The 10429-nt window shown below is 37.9% G+C and overlaps 1 pseudogene; it reads right to left on the bottom strand.

The window, feature by feature from the left end:
* Positions 1-8677: 8677 nt before the first annotated feature.
* Positions 8678-9708, bottom strand: LOC129778023 (replication factor C subunit 3-like; annotated as a pseudogene).
* Positions 9709-10429: the final 721 nt, after the last annotated feature.

Below are 10429 nucleotides of genomic sequence, written 5' to 3'. Positions count from 1 at the left end.
CCGTGAGGATAATCTTATCTTATGGGATGTGAAATATCGATACAAATTAGAGCATTAACGGAGCATCGGATGGCTATTACGACGTTGAGGATAATGACGTCTCCATCAGCAATCTGCCTATTATTATTTGGGATAAATTATTGCTTCTCGGAAAATGTTACCATATCCTGGCACTTCCATTTGATAAGTCGTAAATCAATCCTACACAAAGGGATGCGATGTTGCAACTGAGCGACGGTAAACCAATTTTCTGCCGGATTTGCTTTGATTGCATTCCGGAAATTCCCCGGAAGGCGAAACATATTCAAAGCAACTCTGCGAAAGAGCGAATGCACGTTCCTCAATAATTCCATCGAACTGTAGCAAAAGTAACGGTTCTGCGTCCCAAAGCGAGTTACGCTACAACTTATTTATACAAATATGAGGAAACATTCGATTGTAGTTTGTTCTAAATGCATGAGGTGTCCACAATTTCGCTGCATTGTGCATGTCCAAATCGCTATCCCATGGAGGGGCGAGGTTGCAATTGTGGGAATAAGACTGCTGTTTCAAAAGTCCAAAATCCCGCAGCAATTTGGCTCAAAGATGGAAGGCGATTTTCCCCCCAGGGAAGTTCAATGAGTGCAAAGTTAGAGAATCACACAGCGGTCTCAAATGTGCACTCAGAAAAATTCAAACTTCCGACAGGCAATGTTTTCGCAAGCAAACCCAGCAGGCAAGCGTATATCAAGAAACTCATATGAAGACATTTAATCTACGCTTGGAAAAACACTATTTTTCATTATAATACCGCAGGCAGCCCATTATTCAATTTTCATAACAGTTGTTTATATTCAATAATACTGACACATTTATACCCCGGGGTATTTGCTGAGTATTTATTTATCTTCCCAATTCCACTAGGCACTCGGTAATTTTTATTGACTATACAAATTATTATCACCCCTAGAGACTCGGTTTTTCTGTTGCGTTCCTCTCTTCTTTGACATCATTATCCGTTTCTGATCGTTTTCAGGAATGAAACGGGTTTTCCTAATTGGAACAACACATTGAAATTAAAAGAATCCATCCCTCGAAGGGCGGCAGCCAAATAAAAGTTCTGATGGCTGCAATTTGTTGAACAAAAATTTTCCGCCTCCCCATAATGACCAGAATTAGAGCTATTAAATTTCTGTCATTTCATTGATCAACTTTACAACACTTCCCACAGAGTGTGCGCGCAACAGGCTCGATAATGGCGCTGTTCAAAACATTAACGAATTTCAACTGTGAAGCCAAGAGGGTCATAAATCTGCTAATTCTTCCTCACCCGGAGAAGGCTGTAAAACATTATTGTTTTTCATTTCTCTTTCTGTGTCATCAATTTTATAGTGCCATTTATTTTCATTTGCTCACTGAAGTGTTTTCTTCTCACTGAGGAGTATCCGCGATTGGCAATCACTTCCGATTGTGATTTTGTTAAGTTCAATGAGATGAATTGTTAAGTCCCGTTTTTTGTTGAAGTCTATATAAAATTCAATAAAATTATAAAGTTGCGGAACATTCTGTGATGGGATAGATGTTATTTTTAAAGTATTCATAAAAGTATTGATAAAATTGCCAAAAATTTCACATTATAAAAATTAAAATATGGCAAAAAAATATGCAAAATAAAAATTTTGTCCACCCCTGCCATTTTATTTATTTTTTTATTTCTATTATAGTGATTTTCAATGCTTTTGGTTAGTTCGTCACTTTTTACTTCCATTTTTGAAAGAAGGTCGGGAGTGAGGATTGAACTCGTGACCTTTGCGTGAGAGGTACGAATGTTACCACTACGCCAGATCGCCTCCCCCACCCCTGCCATTATTTTGCATTTTTACCATCAACAGTTAATTGCTTTATGCTTAGTCTATTTCATCCTTCATTGTTTTCACAACAAATTTGTAGAGTACCACATTTTAATCAGACAATTGGATTTCAAGCTACGATTTTTTGTCAATTGAAGTCAATGATGTTGGATACACTCTAATAAAAGATCAGAATTGAATCAAACTGGTTATATGCTAATGAAAATTGTAATTTTGGGAACTGCCATCCTATGAACAAGATTAAATTCGAATGGAAATTGCTTGATGATCAAATAACTGTATCAAATCAAATGATCTTAAATAGCTGTCCACATTAATTCACTCCAATAAAGCTTACTGATATGATGACGCAGACAATACAAAGCAAAATTGAATCCATTCCATCGATATTAAAATAAATCGAAGCTATTTCCAGACAAACAAAAGCGAAGTCGATTCCGTTTCCATTCTACATTAAGCTTCAATTAAGCCTCAAATATCTCGCATTTTCATCTATCCACAATCACACACTCTCGTATACGTTCATTTGTCCGTCCGATAAACATTTGATTTCCGCCTGACTTGTTAACTGGAAGTTAAAAGGATGAAATCGCTTTTCGGAGTGGAAGCATCACTCGAGTGAAACAGAATCGATGGCACAGGATAACAATACGAAAAAAATCTGCTAAAAATATTATAATGTCATTTTTTGTTGAATCATCGAAGAGATACTGAATTATTCCAGGAAGATTGATTTTCGTTCAATAGCTCCCATTCTCGGGACGGATTTCTCTTAGTTGGTTTCCTGTTGACTCGACCAGATGTTGGCATGACACTCTTAGAACTTAATGAAACTTTCTGGGTATGAAGGCCTTACCTAATTAATCAACTTGGGAAACTTAGTTTTCCGAAAATTTATCTAGGCTAACACATGGAAATATTGTAGATCATCTTTTTATAATTTTTTTTACTCAAAATGGTAAGTCCTACAAAAAAATGATCCATGGAAGAGATTTGGAAAATGATTGAATTTTTTGAAAAAAAAAAATATTTTCTGAAATCCAACATTGAAAATAAATCGATTTTATAAACTAAAAGTTGATTTCCTCAAAATGGTCATCTCAGATTTTGATGAATTGATAGATAAATGGTAGATAAATATGTGCCCTACCACTCTTCCATACATTGCAACTTGTGCATTATATTTTTTCCATTTATGCTCAGCCAAAACTGATGCATTTTCTAACTATTGCCAACACTACCATACGCATGCATTATCGATTCCAAGACCATTTGATGGAGCTTGTGAATCTTCAATATTTTGGTTAGTGTTATCCTCATCTATACGTCGTTGTTTCTTTGGAACGAACCTATTGTGCCAAATCACTGCCAAACAAGATTCACACATTCGCATTGTATCATCCAACGGATGGGTGTAAAGGGTGTGTCACATAAAATTGCATCACGGAAAAAACGCTGTAGAAATTTAATTTTTAGGAATTATATCTTCAGCTTTCGCTTATAATCAGATAATCAGATCACGTTGGCCATGCTTCACTGTCAATTTTTCGTAAATTTGGAAAAATGTCGTCGAACGAAAAAAACGTCGTGAATTAATCCTGCGCACTCATTTCGAGAATCCGGAGTTGTCACATCGGGACATCGGTAAGATGCTGGGAATCGTCCAATCCACGGTCAGCGGAGTACTAAAACGATACTTCGAGAACCTAACCATCGACCAGAAGGTTTTTTTTTTTTTATCTGTATTATAGTGAATTTCAACTCATTTGGCTGGTTCGTCACTTTTACTTCCATTTTTGGAAGAATGTCGGGAGTGAGAATTGAACTCGTGACCTTTAGCGTGAGAGGCATAGATGTTACCACTACGCCGGATCGCCTCCATCGACCAGAAGGTGAAGAACGGCAAAAATGGATGCTCCGTCAGTGAAAAACATCACAAGCGCGTAGTTAAGCAGTTTAGACGTGATCCGAGAAGTTCGGTCCGGGATGTCGCCAATAAGCTGAATTTGTCAAGTTCATTCGTCCAGCGGACCAAGCAGCGGGAGGGCCTGCGTACATACAAGGTTCAGAAGGCTCCTAACCGCGACGAAAGGCAAAACATGGTGGGGAAGACGCGAGCCCGGAAGCTGTACAACGAAATGCTGACGAAGCCGCATTGCCTGGTAATGGACGACGAAACCTACGTCAAAGCGGACTTTTTTCAGCTGTCGGGCCTGTTGTTCTTCTCCCCAGAGGACAAATTCAGCGTTCCGGAGGAGATTCGCAAACAGAAACTATCCAATTTTGCCTAAAAGTACATGGTGTTGCGGAAAGCGGAGCGCCCCCTTCGTGATGACCGGCACGGTAAACGGGCAGGTTTACCTTAAGGAGTGCCTACAGAAGCGCTTACTACCACTATTGAAGCAGCACGAAGGCCCGACCATCTTCTGGCCGGATCTCGCTTCGTGCCACTATTCAAAGGACGTGTTGGAGTGGTACGAAGCCAACGGGGTCACCTTCGTGCCAAAGGAAATGTACCCGCCCAACGCGCCGGAGCTTCGCCCAATAGAGAAATATTGAGCGATTATGAAGCAGGCCCTCCGGAAGAACCCAAAAGTTGTCAAATCGGAGGCGGACTTCAAGAGAAAATGGTTTTCTGTTCAAAAAAAACTACAACCAGACGTTGTACAGAACCTTATGGACGGGGTAAAGAGGAAGGTGCGAGCATACGGGCTTGGGCTCGAAGTATGAATAAAAAGAAAATGCCAAAAGTTGTTTAATAGTTTTTATTTTACTGTCTAAAATTTTCAAAAGGATCGGTCTACTGGGCGAATTTCTACAGCGTTTTTTCCGTGATGCAATTTGATGTGACACACCCTTTATCCCAGTAAGCGTATTTTCTCTTTTACTGTTGATGTTAACCGACGTAGTTTGTTACGGTTACACTTGGGGTTGAAAATACCAGCACTGCATTTGTAATCCTTGACTACAAAAACAAGCGAAAATCTGAAAACTTTACCATCCAAGGGTCACCATAAATCCATTTCTACCTGTTATTGATTTTTTCTATAACTGTACACCCAAAAAAAAAACAAAATTTTCTAGAAAAATTGTAAGGGGTTGTATTTAGGACACGACCGCATATTTTCGACGTAGAACTACGCAATTATGTTATGCAATCCACTTGTTTATCACTTCGAATATTATTTTAGAATAAAATTTGTAATAGATTATGTTCTTCGTTACAAATAAATTTGATGAAGGTCCTTTTACGTTTGATATGATGCCTAGGACTACCAAAATATGTGGACGGAAGAATTGTCAAACGATCATTGTATTTTACATTTCCCTCTGAAATTATTGCACATCTCATGTTTACGTATTCTCGAACCGCGAAAGATTATTCACCTCTAGTATCTGAAAAGACGATTTTCCCAGGCTTCTCAGTTTAAAAGTACGTTTTAGGGAAACATTCCGATCTGGGCAACGACAAGTGAGTACAAAAGTACTCAACACCAAAAAATATCCCCGACTTGCATGTATTTGCAAAGCGGATTTCCACAGGTACATCGATTTTGAAGTCTGTGTTGGAGAAACTGTAAATCGGGCCAATCAAAACTTGGCAGTTAGGGCGTTTAGATAACGCTTGACATTTTACAGTTATTCAATTGTTCATCTAATGAAAAATAATATTTTTTTTAATTGTTATAAACGCGTAGAAATATTCCCTATCAATTGATGCAAACATCTATCCGATCTGTTAAGAAATGTTGGAGTTATAAGCATTCGAAATACGGGTAGGCTTAGGCCATCTACACACTATGTAACCTAGGTTGAAAACCAACTTAACGAATGTCGCAAAATAGTTGAGAGCATGTGTAATCAAATGGTAGTCCGCACACTGGGCAACCAGTTGACAAGGTTAACTCGACCTGTTGGAAGCAACCTAGCATGTCGAGTCGCGCGCGATTTTTGTTGGCAACCTTTTCGTTCTATTGCTGTTGATATTTCGATTTCTGCCTTTTCGTCCTTCGCGAGCTATCGGTTCCCTTCCTACTAACATTAGAATAAGTTAAATTGTAAATACATATTAGATGTAAGGATAGTTTTAAGAATTGAGTGTGAAGTGTCAGTGTGAATGAGAATGTGAATGCGAATGTGAGTGCGAGTGTAAACACACATCTCCTTACATCCCATCCTTTTCCTAATGAAAATGTGTCACCCTTCTAAACTCGAGTCGACCGCGAGTAATCGGTTTCCTATTTCATTAACCATAGAATTAAGGAAACAACATGTTGATATATGCTAGTTGAAATATAGTTAAGAGTGTGGCTCCATTAAACTTATGTAACTGAGCCTGTAAAAATAAACGGATTAATAAAAAAAAATAAATTTCGATTTCTGCGTTCGTTGAGTTTCAATCATGGATGCCAGGTGGTTTTTTCAGATGTTTTCACATGGTACGAAAAAATGTATCCAAATGTCTTCACAATCATATTGAAGGAAACTAAAATGCATTACTTAATTTTGAACAATGCTTGATAGGTTATTAAAGTAATTTTATTATTATTGAACAAATGTAAAGATGGCGTCAATCCCAAGTTGCATACCCAAGGTTGCTTCGTGTGCGGATGCAAGTTGAGTTCAAGTTTGACAGCTGAGATAAAAACAGGTTGAGGTTCATTTTCAGTTGACCAGTGTGTAGATGGCTTTAGCACACAAATCGGCACACAAAGAACAAATGTATGGGAAAAAGGAAGTTCTTCTATTTTTCATGAATTTAAACCGTTTAGAGACTAGCGAATTTTAATGTATATCAAACAAATCTTAGAGAATTCCCGATTCGATTGGTATGCAAATCATGAGAATTCGTTCACCGTGAAAATAGTTATTAACGTTAACTTTATTTCATAAAAACGTGACCTGTTTTCTGATTTGGCATCCTTCCTGGAAGACGTAGTTTTACGTCTACGTCATCTTGAGAAAGATTTGTTAGAAAAACTTTTTGGCCTTAAATATGCACAAGTTGCGATGTATGGAAGAGTTGTAGGGCACATATTTATCTACCATTTCATCCAAATCTGAGATGAACATTTTGAGAAAACCTACTTTTAGTTTTTGAAATCGATTTTTTCAGTGTAGGATTTCAAAAAATATTTGTGTTTTTTTTTCAATCAATCAATCATTCAAATATTTTCCTAAAACTCTTCCATAGATCACTTTTTTGCAGGACTTACCATTTTCGAGTAAATTAAAAAAAAAAACTGATCAAAAATATTTAACCCTTTCCATATGTTAGTCTAGAAGTATGCCAAGTTGCTTTATTATGTAAGGTCTGCACGCCCAGAAAGTTTAATTAAGTTCTGAGATGGTCATGCCAATCCCATAGACGCGAAATCCGCCCATTAGTCTCACGAAGAGGCAACACATAAAAAGTGGTCAAAACAGATTAAAAAAAAATACAGTCTATCTCTCTAATCATTGGTTTCAAATTTTCGGTCTTTAGTTCAACCTTTTTGTAGCTGTTAGTATTGAATCATTCAGTAAGAATGAAAATATGTACTCTAACAAATTCAACGTTTCTCTATGTGGCGCATAAGTCACGCAACGCTCTCTGAAGGAAACAAAATAACGATCGCGCTGCAACTATCGAGCGTGTTGGATCCTAAGCGGTTCAATTGTCGACTTTGTATCGTTTTTTATTCAAGAATAATGATTTTGTATCGTGAGTTATTTTTTTGATACGATTTTTTTTTGTACAAATCGGTTGCGTGCAGAGCTGCAATCCATCACCGTCAATGTCACAAAAAAGCTGACCATAGTCACTCAATTCCTCTCACGGCACGTGAGATCCAAATATTCAGTAGTGATACTCACTCTTTTGTTTCTGGCACCTAACGAAATGACGGTTGGTTCCAATGCCTCTCACTGACGATCGCTCTGTTTACAACTTTACGTCACGAGAGCGGTGGTTGTGGCGTATGATGGTAGTAGAAATGTGAGTGATCAGACAGTTCCAATCATTATTGACAATCGCGACGGTTGTTTAGATCAAGAAGGTGGAGTTAACAGGTGGCTCGTAATTTACACTATTTAGAAAAGACGTATGAGGAATGGCAAGACGAAAGGTTTGGATTTGTTTATGTTATTACTTACGTTGGTATGGTTACATTTGATTTCGTCGAAGGTATTTGAAGCAGTATAATAAATAAACAGTTGTCGTTGAAAATAGTAACCTAGTAACCTTTATGCATATGCTTCCGCCAGCTGACTCGGCTAATGTGATATGATTTATTCAGACTTACGGGATACGTCCGAACGGCAATTCTGACATTACGTTTTACCTTCCACTTCACTTTCCTTGGTTTAGATTTGTTTGTTGAAGTAGAAGTTGTTGTTATTGTTAGAGATGTCTAAATTTTCCGTTTATTCGATTATCGATTAATCGTGGGGCCATTTGTAAATATTCGATTCATTCGAACAATTGTCTTTTAGTATTCGAGTATTTATTTCTTGCAGTTAAAATGAACAAACATTTATAATAAAAAAGATTATGGTGTCATAATTTTAAAAGTTAAATTAAATATAATTTTCAAATAAACATGGTGCAGTCAAAACCATTATTTGAATGAAATGGTATTTAAGTAAATTGATAAATTTACCATTTCATAATTATTTGCAGATCATGAAAATGATCCGATTGAAAACCGACAAGGCGTTTTTTTTATTTAGAGTTAAGCCTTACCAGAACTATTGAAGTTTAGTTCATAAACGTGAGATGAATACAAAAAATTCATTTTTTTATAAAACGAAAGAAAATTGCGATCTTAAAGAATCGCTCGAAAATCATCCACTTCCATTGAGGCTTTATTGAGAAACTTCTTATACAGTGTTACAAACTGCGCCACGAACACGTCCAGATGGAATATATGTTTGCTTCCTTGCTGCATCCAGTGTTCATAATGCCCGGCAAAATTCAATGTTTGCGTCTTCAGACTCATATCGCAATTTTAAACCAGATTCGGTACCAAGATTATAACATTCGATAGAACGCCTTGAAATAGCAGCTCGTATAGCCGTTCGCTCACCCCCTCCAGCTTCTGTGGACTTTGTTCGAGGACAATCTGATTGGCAGTTTCTCGATGGAATATTTGCCAGTCAATTTCCGGTACTTGTTAGTTGACCGTGAACGGTTACTGTTGTACCTTGCAAGCTTCCAGCATGAGGGTAGCGTAATTCTTTTCTCCGAAGGAATGTGCTGAAATGCAAATAGTGTTGTTACATTCAACAAACAAACAAATCACAATATTACATTCAAAATTTTAAGAATATCCTCCTAAGATAGAGCCGGCCCCCTTATTCCCAAGCAACGACTTCTCACCGCGGAAATAACCCGCGAAGTAGAATTGGGGCACAAAATCAATCTGCACCTAGACACATACTTTTCAATGGTTCTTCTCAGCGCATCCTGGGTATCTTTGGTCAGCTAATCCACCACGGACAAGACGAGTCTCATATTCACTCTACCCGCTGGGATCAATTTGATTGATCAAATCCGACAGGACCACCCTGTCATATATCCCGGTAACCGATGAATTCAACTCGATGTGGTAATTACTGCTGATGATACTGATTTCCACCTCCCGGTTCGAGGGCGTTGTGAAGTTTATTATTTCATTGCGTAGCCGTTCCACGCCCGGTTGGTAAAGTTTCCACAGCAGATACATGATGCGAGTTTTCTTACTGGCCCGGAAGGATCGTATAACATGAGATGCGGGAAGTCTCCCTGGGAGCGAAGATTAATCAGATGCGCAACTTGCGTTTTGTAGTCCAGTTTGGACAGCTGGCGCGAGCGGTAGCGGTCAACTCAGAGAGCCATTGTACACAAAAATATTTGATGTATAATACAAAAATACTTGGTGACTTGTTGTTTTCGTGTTGGCCTTTGTCAGAGTAAATGCATCACCTCCAGAGATGACAGATGATTTTTTTGAAAATCTTCGACAAAAATCTGAAATGTTGATGAAATCTGAGATGCAGATACTTTTGTAACCGCGAGAATAGCAAAGTAATGTTTGAAAAAAGGAGTTTTAAGCGCAGGGAATCAAGTCATAAAGAGAAGAAATACCATATCCCTACAGTCTGCAACTGAAAATATAAGTTTGCAACAGGATAGACAGGACATTAAATATCAGTAAAATTGCGAACATGTCTGCAGATTTAGTATCCTTGCAATGATGAGAAACAAATTTGGTAAAAAAAATCGAAGTCGAACGGGTTACAAAATGCATCATTTTGCTAATTTCAAACCCGATCGGGAGCCGGAATAGAGGGGATACGCAAGACGTGTTATTCCACAAACTAAGTACTAGTACAAATGACACGTGTATTACTACGTAGAATCGGCGAAGTGCCGCTAAAAACTACTATTTCTACTGTCAAATAGAAGCTCACCACGTGTTAGTGTTGTGATAATACTCTTCTCACACTATTGGACTGACTTTGGGATGGTCACCAAAGATAATCGCAGTACAAAATTTGTTGATTATCTTTGTGTGAGTACCATCACTTGATTCTCACGACAAATCGCAGCTCTGGTT

The sequence above is a fragment of the Toxorhynchites rutilus genome, chromosome 3 (assembly GCF_029784135.1).
Source record: "Toxorhynchites rutilus septentrionalis strain SRP chromosome 3, ASM2978413v1, whole genome shotgun sequence".
NCBI lineage: Eukaryota > Metazoa > Arthropoda > Insecta > Diptera > Culicidae > Toxorhynchites > Toxorhynchites rutilus.
The sequence above is the reverse complement of the archived record's forward strand: the minus strand, read 5'-3'. Positions and strand labels throughout refer to the sequence as shown.